Below are 18,364 nucleotides of genomic sequence, written 5' to 3'. Positions count from 1 at the left end.
GGTCTCTTTGCTTCTATCCTTCTTTTTTTTGTTGTTGTTCTTTTTCTCCTTTTTCCATCATTACCCGTCTTTATTTTAATGTCCATCTTTCCCTTTTAAGGGCTCATACGCATCTTGTGGGTAGAAAAGTTAGGCAACATCAAGTTATGAGGTTTTTTTAATACACTTGCCGCTTAGAGCCTTTTTTTTCCAAATTCTCATCCCTTCATCTGAATCCCACTGCCCATTTCTGGCTCGTCCCTCGATGAACAAACACATGAAGAGCAGCTATAACTCATCTGACAAACACACAGTATGTTTAAAACATCAGGACCACCCACTCCATCCATAATTTATTGTAGACAGCCTCCATAATTTCATGTTTAAAGTGAAGGTCATTTATTATGTTCCCCTATTAAATCCACTTTTGGGGTAGAGGGCATGATAAGAATTACAACTATGAAGGTCTCATCCAATAAATCAAATATAGTAATTGAATTTTTCATGTAGTATTGATGCGTTAATCTCCTGAGTGATTGTTAATTACAAGACGTCTTTTGGGAATCACTGTCACTACTTTGTTCCAGTTTGCATTCACGCCAACCTGCAGCGTCATTTTTCCTGTAAAGCACGTGGTGTGTGTGTGTGTGTGTGTGTGTGTGTGTGTGTGTGTGTGTGTGTTATGGATTATCGATTATCAGTAAAATGCCACAGGCAGATTTTCTTGGAAAGATCAGCCTGCAGCGTGCCCGTTTCCTGGTTGCTGAGCGATCATCACGTTGCTCCCCACTAGTCGTCCACTCAGTGACTCACTACTTCCAACTCCCCCCCCTCCTCCTCTTCCTCACATATTTTGAGCATTCGGAGCCTCACCTCATCACAAACCAGTTGTAACGGAAAATAGATCGAGGGGTGAGAGGGACGATGCTGATGGAGGTGTGTGCTGAGGATGGGAGGGGTGGTGGGAGAGCCCTGCTGTCGAGTGTGCGCATGGCACCTCCTCTAGAAGTGTGTGTGTCTGTGTGAAAAAAAGAGAGAGGAGACACCACACACCCAGAAAGAGAGCTGCAGAATACTAAACACTAAGGGGATCTCTCCCTCTTCACTTTTCTTTTTTCACACACCGAGACGCTGAAATATGTGCGCTTGTTCATTTAATCAATCATCCAAAATAAGAATCAAACAATTAACGGAAACTGAGATAAAAAAAATTCTTCCTGTGTTTCCAAAAAAAAAGGGATGATGCAGAGTGGGGAGGTGCGGGGGCGGAGAGGGGGAAAACCTGCAGTGCAACACAGTCTGAATTATTCATCGACGTCTGAGCGGGTTGACTCAGACAGAGAGACGTAGGGAAAGACAAAAAGGGAGGTAGAGAGAGTAGAGAGGAAGAGGAAGAGGGGATGGCTAGCGGAGGGGGGAAAAGGAAATAGAAGAGGAAGAAGATTGAAGAAGAGAGGAAGGAAAGAGGAGCAATGGTAAGGATGGATAAGGGGGAGAGAAGAGAAGTAGTAAATAGGTAGGAATGGATGAGAGATGGAGGGGAGGAAAGAGAGGAGGAGAAGAGCAAAAAAGAAAGGATGCAAGCAGGGAAGCAGAGCTGAGACGGGGTGAGAGAGGGATGGCGCAGTGGTCTGAACTCTGTGTTCCCGACACTCAATTCACATCGGAGTCTGCTGCCGTCACACACGCACACACACACAAATACACGACAGATACTACCCCATAATGTACACAAGTACATCTACAGACCAGGACCCACACATACAGGCACTTATGCACTCACCTAATACACACTGTTAACGCACTTGGATGCGGTAAGGGAGAAGAGAAGGGACTACTTTCTTTAAGGATGATGATAAAAAATAAATCCTCCATATTGTTTGAGCACCAAGCCCAAAAGTCTGGTTGATGTAATCTTCACTTTACAGCGTTACAGTGGTGCCAGCTCAAGATTAGAACAATGGCTGCCCCATGTATGAAACAAGGCAATCGGCTGCAACTAATGATTGATTATTTCTCGATTATCTCAATCATTGTTTTGGTCTATAAATCAGTTAACTGTAAAAAGATGCCCATTCAAATTTGTAAAAACCCAAAGAGGTTCAGCCCTGTCATATTTAGCTTGATCACGTATTTAATCGATTAATAGATTATCAAAATAATAATTGTAGCTCAATCAATCAATCCCTCCATCTATGATTACATGTAGCTGATATTACTAAAGTGAGATGAAGCAGGCTCTTTGTTGTATGTGAAATGAGAGGAAAGCACAGAACTGCGTGCTTCCCTCTCTGCTCGCTGCTGTCCTCAGACAACCCCACCCAAATGATTCAAATACTCCATCGAATGCTGCATATGTCTGCTCGCGTACATCTCCGTCTGAGTGTCTGATGCACTGACGCAGTGTTTGACGCTACATGTGCAGTTTGGGACTCTGGCAATAGATTATATTCAGCGAGACTACAGTAATCTCATACTGAATACCGCTGGTTTTGATGTGTTTTTGTTTCAGCACAGATTCGTTTGAAAAGAGCTGTTACCGGCTCAGTTGCTGAAAAGTGATTGACAGCAACACGGCATCTTTGCTGCAAAGTGACCGACCTTGACATAATTTGACACGTTTTAAATCACAGTGAATGTAGAGCACAACGGCAGCGATATACTGTACCGAGCAACATGCAAGTTAGGGAATTGGTTCAGGTGTGTGCTCTGATGAGACAAAGAAACATGGGAGTCAATGGCACATGCACTGTAACTGAACTTTGACATGTGTGACACTGTGTGTGTGAATGGGAGCCGTGTAGTATGTGTGTCTGAGAGTCTGCTGCCAGACTCGGTTGCCTGGCATTGATATGGCATTCCTTCTGCATGTTATATCTATTTTGGTGTGTGTGTGTGTGTATGTGTGAGATGCGTCAGGGACAAAGAGTTCACACTGCAGCAGTGCTGTCTCTCTCCTTTTCCCTCTCCATCTCCTCTCCCACATCCCTCCCTCCCTTCTTCCGCATCCATCTCTCTCTCTCTGCCTTTCGTTTTTTTTCCTTCTCCTCAAATGATCTCTCAGTATTTCGGTCTGTCTGGGTGCACAGCGCATCTTTCTCTGTCTCTTTTTCTCTCGGTCTCACACACAGTTTGGGGCTAACACACTGTCTGTACATTTTGTGCTGCATGTTCCAGGCTGTTTGTATATGAAGCCTGTCGCTGTGTGTTCAAAGTGATATGTGAAGTGAAATGTGCCTTTCTTTGTATAATTGTAGCATTTTATGGTTTGTCTGTTGATCTCGCAGTATCACTATGCATGCAGGTTTGTTTATGCAGCTTTCTTCTTTGCATGCTCTTTGACATCTGATGATTTGTATGCATGCGAGTGTCCATCCCTTTCACCCCCGCTGTTTTCCCTCATCTCCTCATTTGACCTCTCCGTCTCTCTCTCCCCCCTTGGTCTGGCTCTCTCTCTCACTCTCTCCCTCTCCTGGCAGTACATGTCAGATCCTCCCACATTGTGTGTGTAGTTTACCCTCCATCTGCCTGTGCATGTGAGTGAGACTGTTTGATGCACCCTTTTTTTGAAGCTGTCGGCTCTGCCTCCGACAGAGAGGCTTGATGTGTGTGAAGCTGTTTGGTACTGACGTCTGCTTGTGATGTACAGTGTAGGACTCTGCACTGTGTGTGTGTGTGTGTGTGTGTGTGTGTGTGTGTGTGTGTCAGAGACTGTGTGTGTGGGTGAGTATAATCTCTAACCTTATCCAGATATAGAAATCATACAAAGTAGGGTTTTCTTTTGTCTTGAGTGTTTGTATGTATCCATACACTGTTTTCTTTGTTTTATACAAGGTGTTATTTTTTCCCATTGTGTCAATAAAAGTAGAGAAAGGGTGGAGGAGGGGCAGCTCATCTGGGATGTGTGTGTTGTTACAGAACAGCAGAATAAAACAGGTTAGTATCTTTAAGTTCTGTTCCAGCACAAAGTGTCATGGGGTGTAAGCCGAACAGAGGTGGACTCAAATGCTGGATTCAAGTGTATGAAAATAAGATTTTTTTTTCTCTTTTAGAGAAGTGGAACGAGATAGGAACGCTGGATCATGAGCCGGAGAAACGTAGGGGAAACCAGGAGAACGCAGGGGTCCGAACGACAGGTGCAACTGGATATAGAGAGATTGGTTAGTGTGGGCGTCCAAGTAGAGGAATGTTCCAAAGAGGGGAAACTGAGATTGCCTTACTGTGAGCTGGTGAAAACACAACTGGAGGGTGAGGCAGAGACTGACTGGCTGGAGGGTGTTTTCCAATGTGGCGGCGGGTGAGCAGGCAGGTGGTGAGGCAGATCCAGGTAATGCAGAGATGTGGGAGAGATGCAAAAGGAAGCCAGGGAATCCATCAGACTCGGGAGGAATGAGACTGGAACGAGGCTGGAACGAGGAGACAGGTTAAACACACAACAACTTCTTTAGTCAAAGAAAACTCGAGAGACAAGAGCTGGCCTGATTACCACGGGAATGGTAAAACGATCTGGCGAAGACTGGTGCTCCTGCTGCTCCTTAAGTAGGGTTCTTGATGATGGTGGATGAAGAACAGGTGCGACAGCAGGCAGCAACCAGACTCCGCCCTGGTCTCCACGGAAACCTGCTCACCCAGCCTGAAACTCAGAAGACACACCTCCCAGCCAAGTCAGATCATGACACTACCGCCCCCTCAACGGCTGCCCCCAGGCAAGCCGGAAGACTCACCCTGCCGAGAACGGACAAAGTCGGTGATCAGTGAGGGATCCAGGATCTGCGACCGAGGGACCCCAGGAACGTTCCTCCGGGCCATATCCTTCCCAGTCAACCAGGTATTGCTGGCCCCTCCCACGACGACGGACATCGAGGATCCGGCGGACTGTGTAAGCCGGGAAGTTGTCAACCAGCCGGGGGGGTGGAGGGGGTTGAGCCGGAGGGCACAGAGGACTTGTGGAAACGGGTTTGATTTGGGAGACATGGAAGGTGGGATGGATCCGGAGGGAAGCAGGTAAGTTCAAACGAACGGCCGTAGGACTGATGATAGACTGGATCTCGAACGGACCGATGAAGCGAGGTGAGAGTTTTCTGGTGGAAGCCTTTAATGGCATGTCCTTGGTATTGAGCCAAACCCTCTGGCCAGGAATGTATTGAGGGGCTGGTGACCTATGACAATCTGCCTGGCGGCGATTCCGATCAGCGGTACGTAGAAGGGCTTCCCGGACAGTAACCCATGTCTGCTGTGCTCGTTGTAGATGATGTTGGACCGAAGGTACATCCAAATCTCTTTCCAACTCGGGGAACAAGGGGGGTTGGTAACCAAGGGAACACTCGAAAGGAGAAAGACCGGTAGCTGCAGAGGTTAAGGAATTGTGTGCGTATTCCACCCAGGGTAACTGTTGGCTCCAAGTAGAGGGGTCCTTGGTGGTGATGCACCTGATGGTTGCTTCTAGCTTCTGATTGAGGCGCTCAGTCTGCCCGTTGGTTTGTGGATGGTACCCTGAGCTCAAAGAGACCTTAGCCCCAAGGGAAGAGCAGAACGTCTTCCAGACGCTGGAAATGAATTGAGGTCCGCGACCTGAGACCACTTCGGTGGGAATACCATGGAGTCTGAAGACATGTTTAATTAAGAGGTCAACAGTCTCCAACGCAGAGGGAAGCTTCATCAGAGGGACGAAATGAGCTGCTTTGGAAAAACGATCGACAATGGAGAGAACAGTTGTGTGACCTTGGGATGGTGGAAGTCCCGTAACGAAATCCAGGGCAATGTGGGACCAGGGTCTCATGGGGATGGCTAATGGTTGGAGTAGGCCAGCGGGGGGACGGTTACCACTCTTGCTGCGTGCACAAATGGGACAGGCGGAAACGTATTCCCGAACGTCGCTATCCATGGACGGCCACCAGAAGTACCTCTTAAGGAAGGACAGGGTGCGTTGGATGCCAGGGTGACAGGTGAATTTGGCCGTGTGAGCCCAGTGGATAACAGATGACCTCGCAGGGGACGGAACGTATCAACGATTAAGAGGCCCGGTACCGGGATCAGGATCGTTAAGACCACGTTGGATTTGGTCTTCCACGGCCCAGGTAACACCTAAAACGCAAGTAAGTGGCAGGATATTGTCAGGGGTATCCGGAGAGCTAGCGGAGAACTGACGAGAGAGGGCATCAGGTTTCACGTTGCGGGTGCCTGGTCGGTAAGTGATGGAAAAGTTAAACCGTCCGAAGAATAGCTCCCAGCGTGCCTGCCTGGAGTTTAACCTCTTGGCATCTCGGAGGTAAATGAGGTTCTTGTGGTCGGTCCAGACCACAAACGGATGTTTGGCACCCTCCAGCCAGTGTCTCCATTCCTCTAGAGCTAGTTTGACAGCCAGGAGCTCTCTGTTGCCCACATCGTAGTTATGCTCGGCTGGTGACAGTTTGCGTGAGAAATAGGCACATGGGTGCATCTTCCCTTCTGTCTCTGATCTTTGAGATAAGACGGCCCCAACTCCAGAATCAGATGCATCCACTTCAACAACAAACTGTCGCTCGGGGTCCGGCTGGATAAGGATAGGTGCTGAAGTAAAAACGGTCTTTAAGGGTAGCAAACGCCGCTTCAGCCTCGGGAGACCACTGGAATGGCAGTTTCGTGGAAGTCAAGCGGGTAAGAGGTGCAGCAACCTGACTGTAGTTGCGAATAAATCGGCGATAGAAATTAGCGAACCCTAAAAACCGTTGCAGGTCTTTGCGAGAGGATGGAACCGGCCACTCAGCTACCGCTGCGATCTTGTGCGGATCTGTCCTGACCTGCCCACCCTCAAAAATATATCCCAAGAAAGGCACGGAAGTGGTATGAAATTCGCATTTCTCAGCCTTAACGTAAAGGCGATTCTCGAGTAATCTCTGCAGCACAGCACGCACGTGACACTTGTGCTCCTCCAGGGAACGAGAAAAAATAAGAATGTCGTCCAGATAAACGAAAACAAACTTATGGAGAAAATCCCTCAGAACGTCGTTGACCAAGGCTTGAAAGACTGCTGGGGCATTGGTTAGGCCGAAAGGCATCACCAGGTACTCGAAGTGACCTAATGGAGTGTTGAAGGCGGTCTTCCATTCATCGCCCTGACGTATGCGCACCAGATGGTACGTGTTACGGAGGTCCAGTTTGGAAAAGATAGTAGATCCCTGTATAGGCTCGAAAGCGGAGGAGATGAGCGGTAGGGGCTATTTGTTCTTGACAGTAATTTCATTCAAGCCACGGTAATCAATACAGGGACGGAGTGTCTTGTCCTTCTTGGCAACAAAAAAGAATCCTGCTCCCACTGGTGACGAAGAGGGGCAGATGATACCAGCGGTTACAGACTCTTGTATGTACGTCTCCATAGCTAATCTCTCAGGGCGAGACAGGTTAAACAAGCGACTGGAGGGTAACGGAGCACCGGGGCGCAGATCGATAGCGCAATCATAAGGTCTATGCGGAGGATGGGAGAGAGCCTTATCCTTGCACAACACGGAGCCCAAATCATGATAATCGACAGGGATGTTAGAAAGATCGACTGGAACCTCCGGCTGAGAGTTGGGCTGGTTGGTAGCGGGTGACGCGGAACGAAGACAAGAGGACAAGCAATGCAAGCTCCAACTCTCGATTCTCTGGCTAGCCCAGTGTATATGTGGGTTATGGATGGCGAGCCAAGGGAAACCTAAGATAACGGGATGATTAGCAACTGGGAACAAATAAAACTCGAGACACTCGCGATGATTACCCGAAACAATTAATGTTATGGGTCTGGTCTTATGTGTGATGGTGGCAAGAAAAACACCATCCAGGGCAGAAACGGAGATAGGTGCAGGTAACCTAATAAGTGGGAAATCAAGGCGAGTGGCTAGATCAGGATCTAATAGGTTCCTTTCTGAACCAGAATCTATTAGGGCCTGAGTGGAATGGGAGACTCTTTCAAACATCAGAGTGATAGGTAATGTAAGACGAGGAAGATTTGTTCCACCCACCAGTATCCTCGCATTTACTGGTGGGCGTATTCTTTTGGGCAAACCGAACAGGAAGCAATAAAATGCCTAGATGAACCACAGTAAATGCACTCCTTATTTCGCATACGCCTCGATCTTTCCTCAGGCGTTAACCGAGTTCGTCCTAACTGCATGGGCTCAGAAACTTCGGTATCTGTGACAGGAGGATTGTCAACAGGGTGAAGGTACGGCAGCGAACGCGGAGGGTAAATCTCGCGAGAGCTGCGCTCGCGCAGAGGCTTATGGGAGTTTGAGTCCCTTTCTTTTTTCCGTTCTCTGATGCGGTTATCAATTCGGATGGCTAAAGAAGCTAATTCTTCAAATGAAGACGGTTCATCGCGGAACGCAAGTTGGTCCTTAATTTGTTCGCTGAGTGAATTTAAAAGAGTACCTCTTAAGGCATCGGAACCCCAACCGGTCTCAGCCGCGAGGATGCGAAACTCGATCAGGAAGTCCGCCACTGATTGAGTTCCCTGCCGTAAGTTCAGTAAGCGCTTCGAGGCGTTGTCATGGCCAAGTGGATGGTCGAAAGCGTTACGAAACTCTTTAATAAAGTCGGCAAAGGGATACGATTCGAGAGCGTTGGTTCTGGAGAAGGCTAAGGCCCAAGCTAAAGCTTTGCCCTTCAGAAGGCCGATAAAAGCGTTTTTCGCCGAGTCAGAAGGAAAAGAACGAGGGGACTGAGTCATAACTAGGGTACACTGGAGAAGGAAGCCTTCACACCCCCCAACGTCACCAGCATAGGAGTCAGGAGTAGGAAAGGCGATATTCCGGAACTGAGGTTCGGCCGGAGGTGTGGGGGGCGCCGGAATTTGAGGCGGAACAGGTGGGTTTCTGTCAGCAGAGGAAACTGTGGAGAGAGTAGACAGATGATCATTGACTTTCACCATCATCTCAAACACTTGGTCCAGACGTTGGTTACAATGTCCTTGTTGGTCAATTAATGATCGGAGCGCCCTTTCATGCTCTCCCAAGAGCAATCCCTGGCTAGAAAGGGCAGTACGGAATGAATCCGCTGAGTCCATGCTTGGCCAGATCGTGATGTCACGGGGTGTAAGCCGAACAGAGGTGGACTCAAATGCTGGATTCAAGTGTATGAAAATAAGATTTATTTTTCTCTTTTAGAGAAGTGGAACGAGATAGGAACGCTGGATCATGAGCCGGAGAAATGTAGGGGAAACCAGGAGAACGCAGGGGTCCGAACGACAGGTGCAACTGGATATAAAGAGATTGGTTAGTGTGGGCGTCCAAGTAGAGGAATGTTCCAAAGAGGGGAAACTGAGATTGCCTTACTGTGAGCTGGTGAAAACACAACTGGAGGGTGAGGCAGAGACTGACTGGCTGGAGGGTGTTTTCCAATGTGGCGGCGGGTGAGCAGGCAGGTGGTGAGGCAGATCCAGGTAATGCAGAGATGTGGGAGAGATGCAAAAGGAAGCCAGGGAATCCGTCAGACTCGGGAGGAATGAGACTGGAACGAGGCTGGAACGAGGAGACAGGTTAAACACACAACAACTTCTTTAGTCAAAGAAAACTCGAGAGACAAGAGCTGGCCTGATTACCACGGGAATGGTAAAACGATCTGGCGAAGACTGGTGCTCCTGCTGCTCCTTAAGTAGGGTTCTTGATGATGGTGGATGAAGAACAGGTGTGACAGCAGGCAGCAACCAGACTCCGCCCTGGTCTCCACGGAAACCTGCTCACCCAGCCTGAAACTCAGAAGACACACCTCCCAGCCAAGTCAGATCATGACACAAAGCTTTAAGGGTTCAGATTGTTGTATTGACAGTTGCTGTGAAGAGCCTTTCTGTTCAAAACATATTGAGGCCGTATGTCATTCAACGCTATCAACAAGTAACTAGTAAACTGTTTGTGTAAAGTGGTAGCTAAAAAATTCAATGAATGTGATTCTGTGTGTGCAGTGTGCATATTAATGTCTGTCGTCATCCAAAGAAAGTCTGTTTGTTGATTCTACTGATAAATCTGTAAAGCTGAGTTCCTTCCCAAGGAATGCATGGCACAAAAGCACCATTTAAAAAAAAAATATTTAAATTTGTGTTTACCAGAGATGTACTCAAAAGATTCATGTAAATAAGTCATTCAGCATGTAAAAAGCACAGGAAAGACGAATCGACTAAGAGTGATACTGTATTTGTCTTTTCATATGATGACTCAGCCTGCTCAGAAACGATAAAGCAGGAGGAAGTAAAAATAAAAGAGTGAACACTGAACAGGCTTTCCTTTACTGAGGTCGGTCAGAGGTCACATTACTGTTCCACCACCTTGAGGCCAAACTCCTCGCTTCTCTTCCACTACAGCTCAATTTTAGGATTTTTAGGGGATATGGGTGCAGTTTGTAGTTTATAAATTAAATGTATCATGTCATGTGCAACTTTTTAATCCCCCCCCCCATGATGAATGAATATTCAAGCTATACCTCTGACACTTCTCTGGTTTGTGGACATGTGTTTCTTATAGAGTTAAAACAATTAGTCCATAAATCGACTACTAATGCTTTTTTGATAATTAATAATTTCATTCATGTCTTAAGGAGAAATACCAAATGTTCGCTAATTCCTGCATCCCAAATTTATTTGTTTTGTCATAAATGATAGTCAATGGAATAGCAGTGTGTTTTATACTGTTGGTCAGACAAAGCAGAGTTTTTGAAATTGTGATGGCCATAACTATTTACTATTAAACAATGAATTGATAAACCTGTCCTCCTCCTGTTTATTGCTTTTAATTGAAACTGCTATAATCCCAGGTATCAATAGAAAAAGCACAATAGAGAAACATCGATACAAAATCCAACCAGAACAGTTCTCTGAAACTCAGCTGCGACAGCCAGGGCACATTGGTGACATATCACTGGTGTTTTGTGTATGATTCCTCTCCTCTCTCTCTCTTTTCCCATCCATCACTCCATCTCTTTTTCATCCCCCTCAGCCAAATCCCTTCCTCCATGCCTATTTGTTTCCCTTCCCAGGCTGTCGTTTCTAATAAGAATTTGTTCTTGAATGGCTTGTTAGGCAATTGTTGCATAAAAAATTAATAACACTCCAACTTGTGAAAAGAAAAGCTTGGCATCCTTTTGCGTGACTGAGTGTGTGTATGAACTTGATGCTCACTTTGATAATATGTCTTTCATATCAATGAAAGAGGCCTGTAATTCTGTAAATAACTTGAAGTTAAACGACACACACACACACACACACACACACACACACACACACCACCAGATCTGCCTTTGCTAAACAGTATAAAGGACACTGGACATAGCTTTAAGACCACATATACTTCAACTAATTGAGGCTCATCTGAGAACAGTACGCATGCAGCAAAGATCCGTCACTGTGTGTAATAGAGGCTGCAGCGTTGGTACACAAACATATGTTGTGCTGTCATCTTGTAATGGAAGGAATGAGCGAAAATTAACAAATAAAAGTATCCACTTAGATAGAGGATGCACTTTTTTGCTGTAAACACCCTCAAAAACTAGATGACCGTTTTTGCTCGCTGCGTGTGCAAAGATCAAATAGCTGCAGAAGAATGCGGCTCAACTGACTTGACCACTGGTTTTTAATGTGTTTGGGTCCATTAGCTCAGTGAAATGATCCGGGTTTGATGTCCATATAAGGCTGTCTTAATATTCCATGTCTAAAATCTAAGTCATTTCAGTTAAGACTATGATCCATCCATATGAGCCATCACTAATCCGAACACTGCGGTAGCCACAGTGTAGCGTGACAAATAAATGCATAAGTCGTATTACACTAGACAGCCCCTGTGGAGTGTGTTTATTTACATGTGTGTGTGTGTGTGTGTGTGTGTGTGTGTGTGTGTGTGTGTGTTTCATATTTGCTGTTAAATGTGCCCATGAAGTATGCATAATTACATGTATCAAACGACATCCTTGCATGTGTTGTGGCCCGCTCGCATTGCCTGCGTAAAAATGTTGCATGTCTGCGTGCACATGTCGCACATCCATGAGTGCACGTGGACAGGCTCCTTTCCAACGTGTGTGGCTCATTACAGCGGGCGACTCCTGCGGTGCGGCTGGCAGGCAGTGAGATATGAATGTCCATCTCTGTTCTTCTCCCTGCCAAGCAGACCAGCCGCAGTCTGTCACTTGGTGACAGTGGATGATGCTCAACCAGTGGTCTCCCACAGGGTGGAGAGAAGGCTATACAGCGGTTGCCACATGTAAGGAGTCGGTTACCATTTACTGTATATCATTTAGGGTTACATATGGATTTGCTTTTAGTTTATTTTGGCACAAAATTGATAGTAGGCAAACACAAAGAAAAAAAAAACAGGGCGGCCAAAAGCAACACATTTTCTTTGAAGAAAAAATTATGACAAAGACACATGTAAACTACTAAACTACTAAAATATAACGTCAAAGGAGGTTTAAAGGTTTCAAGGAATGGATCAACATTTTAGGGAATACACAAGCTTACTGATTAATACATTATATTCAATTCATTTCAGTTATACCAAAAAAGGGATACCTTTGGACAGACTCAGGCTTCCCGCTGCTTTTGGTCTTTATCTTTAGCTAAGCTAACCGTCGATAGCTTCATATTTACAGTACAGATATGAGAAGGGTAGTGATGTTCTAATCTAACTCTCAACAAGAAAGTGCATTTCCCAAAATGCTCAACTTTTCCTTTAAGTGATCCACACCAAAATGTCACTCTTTAGTGTGGAGACGGTTTAAAATTAGGGAAAGTTTTATCTGCGGGCATTTAGCATGACCACTGCTCTTTGTAATATTATGTAAGCATGAAAAACATGTCCAAACTAGTTTCTGGCAAAACGCATAATTCTAGCAGTTTCCTTCTTAAATCATAAACCTATAACGTTCAACTTCATAAAGGGTGTAGTGGGCAAAAAGCTAAGAAAAAGAAAAACCTTGCCACAGCTAATGAACTGGTTGGTTAGTGAAAGCCAACACCAGTTCAGACCACAACACAAGCTCTGCCTTTTGGGTGAAAAGCAGCTGTGTCATTACAAAGCATGTCAAACCACTTGCACAACACTTTATATTTCATGTTCCAAATCAGTTGTGAATTAAACTTTTTTTTATGTTTTTTCATTCAAGCTCCTCCTTTTATGTCAGCAAACATGTTGAAGATTTTAACGCTGCTTGACAACTTCATTGCCCACCCGGACACACATACACACTTGCAAACACACACACAGAGTCAGTAACCATGAAATTGCATCAACTGGCAAGACAATCAGGGGTCATTTTGATGTTGAAAGGTTTCCATGGTTTCGGGGCATGCTGATGTGCCACAAGCAAACGGATACACAATACTTTAAATACCTCAAATATTTACCTGAATATCTTAAAATTAGGTTCATAGAATGCTTTATGCTCGTTTTTTGTGGAGGGTTTGAGATCTTAATCCATGTCGGGCTGATTTGTAGAGGCAGTTTTATTAATATACCTTAACAGTGGACATCAAGGTTGTCCTCAACATGGACATTTATATACATCAATTGTCCCTGGACTGTATTTTGCAAGAGTAACTATTATTGGCTTGATGGTATCCTGATTTAACAAGGCCAGCAGCTGAGTGGATACTGTGAGTTTATAGCCGGGGACGGCTACATGCAGTCAATCTTCTGCCAGGCTAAAGGTCAACCAAACCATCCTTCCATCCCTCCTTCCATTCATCAGTCCATCACTTTCTGTCTCTCTCTGGCCTCTTGGTAAACTCGCAAGATGAGAACGTCAGCGTTCAGTGGCCTTTAAGGCCCATTACCGCTCTGCTCAGAGGACCTTATTACACCTCGGTCAAAGGTCAGTTTGTGTGTTTTTGTATGTGGGTGTGCACGGTGGGGGGAGGGTTGCACGCACACACACACACACACACTCACACTGTGACCGCACCTGATGGTCATGCATCCGATCAATCATCTGTGTAGGTATATTGGTTATTCTAAGAAGGTAGATGAGGTCTATTCCATGTGATTAATCCGCTGTGACATTGTGACAGTTTGAGTGTGTGTGCATGTGTGTGTGAGGGGTAAGGTGGAAGCATTTAATAAATGTATTGATTGGATGAAGTGTAAACACAGAGGGGCTACTGCATTATGCATGGACCAAGTGGATAGTTGTGTGTGCATTCATGCATGTGTGTGTGCAAGTGTGTCAGTGAAGAAATACATGTAAGCATGATTGCATGTGTCTCTATGCATACGAGTTTGCATCTTAATGCGTTTGTATTTATGGTTTATATGTATATATGTGTATGTGTGTGTGTACTAAGTAGCTTAGAAGTGGCAGCTGCAGCAGAGCGCATAGAATACAAAGACCCCCTCTAGACATCCATCCGTCAATCAAACACTCTCCGGGGGAGCGCGTGTGTTAGTTTATTTGTGCTTCTGTCAATCAGCTCTAATGGCGGCCCACCCATCTGTCCGCCCGTCCATACATCGGCCACTCATAAACATATGAACAGCCATTACACGCGCCGACACAGTGAGGTGATGAAGCTATATATGCTAAGGCATGCAAACAATGTGACTCTATATTACATCCCTCCACACATGAAACTAACAACATTGGTCGGTTGAGTTATTCTGCAAGATAATGGTTGTCTAAATGATGGATTTTATAGCTTGTTTTGCAGTTGAATGACTCATTATGCTGGATTTCTGACATGTTGAGCAAAACAAAAATCTACATTTAAGCAGCTTTTTATTCTAAAAATGGATACAGTAAGGGATGCACCTAAGCAACTTTTTCAGTCCCAATACAGATATCTGGGCTCTTTTATGTGTAAGACAACATCGGGCTTGAGAGAAATTGCTATCCTAACTTTGTAAAACAAAATGTAACAAATACATACATAGAGATATACATTTTTTTGCTTATTGTATACCAGCAACTTGGTAAAAATCTTCAAAATAAACAGGAATTGCAATTCAAGTGTAAACCACTTTAATTTGATGCTTCAACTATTGGTAAAAACCGTCCAAACACAGGAAATAAAATTCCAGTTTATAATGTACATGTAATACAAACATACAATTGTATTCAATAGATCGGCCCCATTGTCACCAAAGTCAATACAGCCTGAAATGTTGGATCGGTAAGTATGTGCGTCCATACACTGATCCATTATCATGTTATATCATTTATCTGCTCATTTACAGTTGTGGTCAAAAGTTTACATACACTTGTAAAGAACATAATGTCATGGCTCTCTTGAGTTTCCAGTTATTTCTACAACTCTGATTTTTCTCTGATAGAGTGATTGGAACAGATACTTCTTTGTCACAAAAAACATTCATGAAGTTTGGTTCTTTCATGACTTTATTATGGGTTAACAGAAAAAGTGACAAAATCTGCTGGGTCAAAAATATACATACAGCAACATGAATTAGCAATTTTGGTGACTTAGAAAGTTGTGTCAATGAAATGAGCTTCATAGCATGGCCTCTTAACTTCTTGTGAGTGATTATGAGTGACTACAGCTGGTGACTTCTCTGAGGCCATTTAAATAGGGCTCATTGGATACAAACGCCCACAAACGCTACAATGGGAAAGTCAAAGGAGCTCAGCATGGATCTGAAAAAGCAAATCATTGACTTGAACAAGTCAGGAAAGTCACTTGGAGCCATTTCAAAGCAGCTGCAGGTCCCAAGAGCAACAGTGCAAACAATTGTTTGTAAGTATAAAGTGCATGGCACTGCTGAAGAAACAAGTCCATGTCAGAGAGCCATCAAATTTAACTGAACTGCACCAATTCTGTCAAGAGGAGTGGTCAAAGATTCAACGAGAAGCTTGCCAGAAGCTTGTGGATGGCTACCAAAAGCGCCTAATTGAAGTGAAAATGGCCAAGGGACATGTAACCAAATATTAGCACTGCTGTATGTATATTTTTGACCCAGCAGATTTGATCACTTTTTCTGTTAACCCATAATAAAGTCATGAAAGAACCAAACTTCATCTGTTCCAATCACTCTATCAGAGAAAAATCAGAGTTGTAGAAATAACGGGGAAACTCAAGAGAGCCATGACATTATGTTCTTTACAAGTGTATGTAAACTTTTGACCACAACTGTATGCGACAGTGGAAAAACAACAACCATACATACCGGATCAGTACTATGCGTGTTCAACTCTCAACAGAGATGAGAAAGAAGCAACATGGCTCACTCGTTAGCTACTTCCATCATCAGCACCGGAGAAACATTATCACTGCATCCAAAATAGATGTACCCCAGATCATACCAACACAGACGCATTACAGGGAGGCAAACTATCAAATTTAGACTTGGATTGTACAAATGGACCAAGTGGAAACCACCTAAATGTACTAACAAGCATCCGTATCCCCATCATACTGTATGTAAAGATGTTGAAGCCTTTTGTGTGCTATATTTAATATTGGAAATATTAAAAAGAAACATGAAAACCCTTTAGCTCTGTAGCTCTGTAGCTCTGAAACAGACAAAGAAAAGCCCCGGTACGTGGTCACATAAAGTAAACACTTGGAGTCAGGCCCCTTTGAGCCGCTGTTGTTTGTGTCCTTGCATGCTAGTTTTACAGTGTCTGTGCCTGTCTGTGTGTAGTTATTGTACATGTGTGAACAAGATAACTGCATGCATTTTGATGGAAACTGTGTGTGTCCCCATTTTAACATGCATGTGTGTGTGTGTGTGTGTGTGTGTGTGTGTGTGGGGCACCTCATGTGGAGGTTTGCCTCCCCTCCGGCTGCCTGGCAGCTCCGTGTGCTGAAACAGAGTTGGTGCCGGTGCCAAGTTCCACACTCCACCACACTCGCCTCACATGGCTCCCAGTAGCTCTCCTACCTCCAGTTTTGGTTATTTAAAAAGTATTTTCCTAAATTGTACTTGGCACATTGTGTGCGGAGAGAGGTCAACAGAGACTCTGCAAGCAGCTCTAACGGCAGTTTTAAAGACACACAGATATTAAAGGAGAAATTACTTTTTGACAACACAGTTACATTTTAATGATCCCCCTTATAATCTTGTTTTGGTAATTTATGGCACTGAAATAGGACCTACTGCTGTAGTTGGCATTAAAGTTGCTGAATGTAAGAAACATTTTAACATTAATAAATCTCTGCTGCAATAAAGGAATAGTTAGACATTTTTGGTAAATCATTTTTGTTCCCTTTTCTTAACGAGCTTCAGATGATAATGTAAATACTCATATCAGCACAATCAATGCAATGCTTCAGCCATGAGCATCGTAGCTTACCTTAGCATAAAGACATAAAAGTTGGGGAAATAGTTGTATTTTCTTGTATTTCTCTTGAAAGCAGGAAGCTTACGAGACCATGCAAAAATCACGGGATCACATAATACACAAAAATCAAAATTTCAGTCAGGCTTCAAGTAATGCGTTTGACTGCGGGGAAGATGTTTTCACTCTTCTCCCGAATGGCTTAGGCTCATCCTATCACCTGATACAGTACGTATGTATGTAAAATGCCTGCCTGTTTCTGAACAGTTTCCAAAGTTTCCTTCTCGGATGGTTCTATGTAACAAACCATCTGGCGGGTCAGGTTATTTGCTCTCTGAAATAGTGAGGAAGTCACCGCTCCTGGCCAAGAAGCAGTCTAGCTCATAAACCCCCGCAAAAACCACAAAATCTTTTTAACACTTCCTTTTTTTTGTAAGGATTAAACAAACACGACCTATCGTGTGAATTTGTGAGCCTTAATAAAGGTAGCGGTAGATGGATTTTGTTACGTTAGACTCTGTTTCCCACGTTTACAGTGCATATGCTAAACTTAGATAACCAGCTGCTGGCTGTCGCCTCAAATTTCAACAGATCGTCTCATCTAACTCTCAGCAAGAAAGCCAATGAGCGCATTACCCAAAACATCAAACTACTCCTTTAAAGATTGAGATAGATAGTTGTAAATGTTGCAACAACACAGGCGGTCTGAACTGTACTGTAATAACTGTGACTTGTATTTTACGGAGAACTGCAGGAGAAAAGAAAAGGGAACACACACGCTGAGTGTAAGACTATACACTCTCACCAGCCCCTCAAATGTTATTTTACACTTAGAAATGAAAATATGCTGTGATGATCATGCAAAGCTTTGGAGAATGCATGTGTGTGTGCTGGCTCTCATCCTACTGTGTGGTAAATATTTCTTCAGGAGGATCATACCAGCCTGTTCCCAGAACAGCCGCCCTGCCTTCAGCCAGAACTATTTGTTATCAATTCCACTCTTATGATCTTCTCATCTTCGTCCATTTGGCTCCCTGCTTACAGTCAGCAGCTGATGTCCCAGTGTGTCTGTCTGCGTCTGTCTGTGTGTGTTTGTGTGCGTGTGTGTGTGTGTGTGTGTGTGTGTGTGTGTGTGTGTGTTTGTGAATGAGCAAGAGAG

Source organism: Cebidichthys violaceus, unplaced genomic scaffold (genome assembly GCF_023349555.1).
Source record: "Cebidichthys violaceus isolate CVI_PGR_0920_01 unplaced genomic scaffold, fCebVio1.0.p SCAF_21, whole genome shotgun sequence".
Lineage (NCBI taxonomy): Eukaryota > Metazoa > Chordata > Actinopteri > Perciformes > Stichaeidae > Cebidichthys > Cebidichthys violaceus.
The sequence above is the reverse complement of the archived record's forward strand: the minus strand, read 5'-3'. Positions refer to the sequence as shown.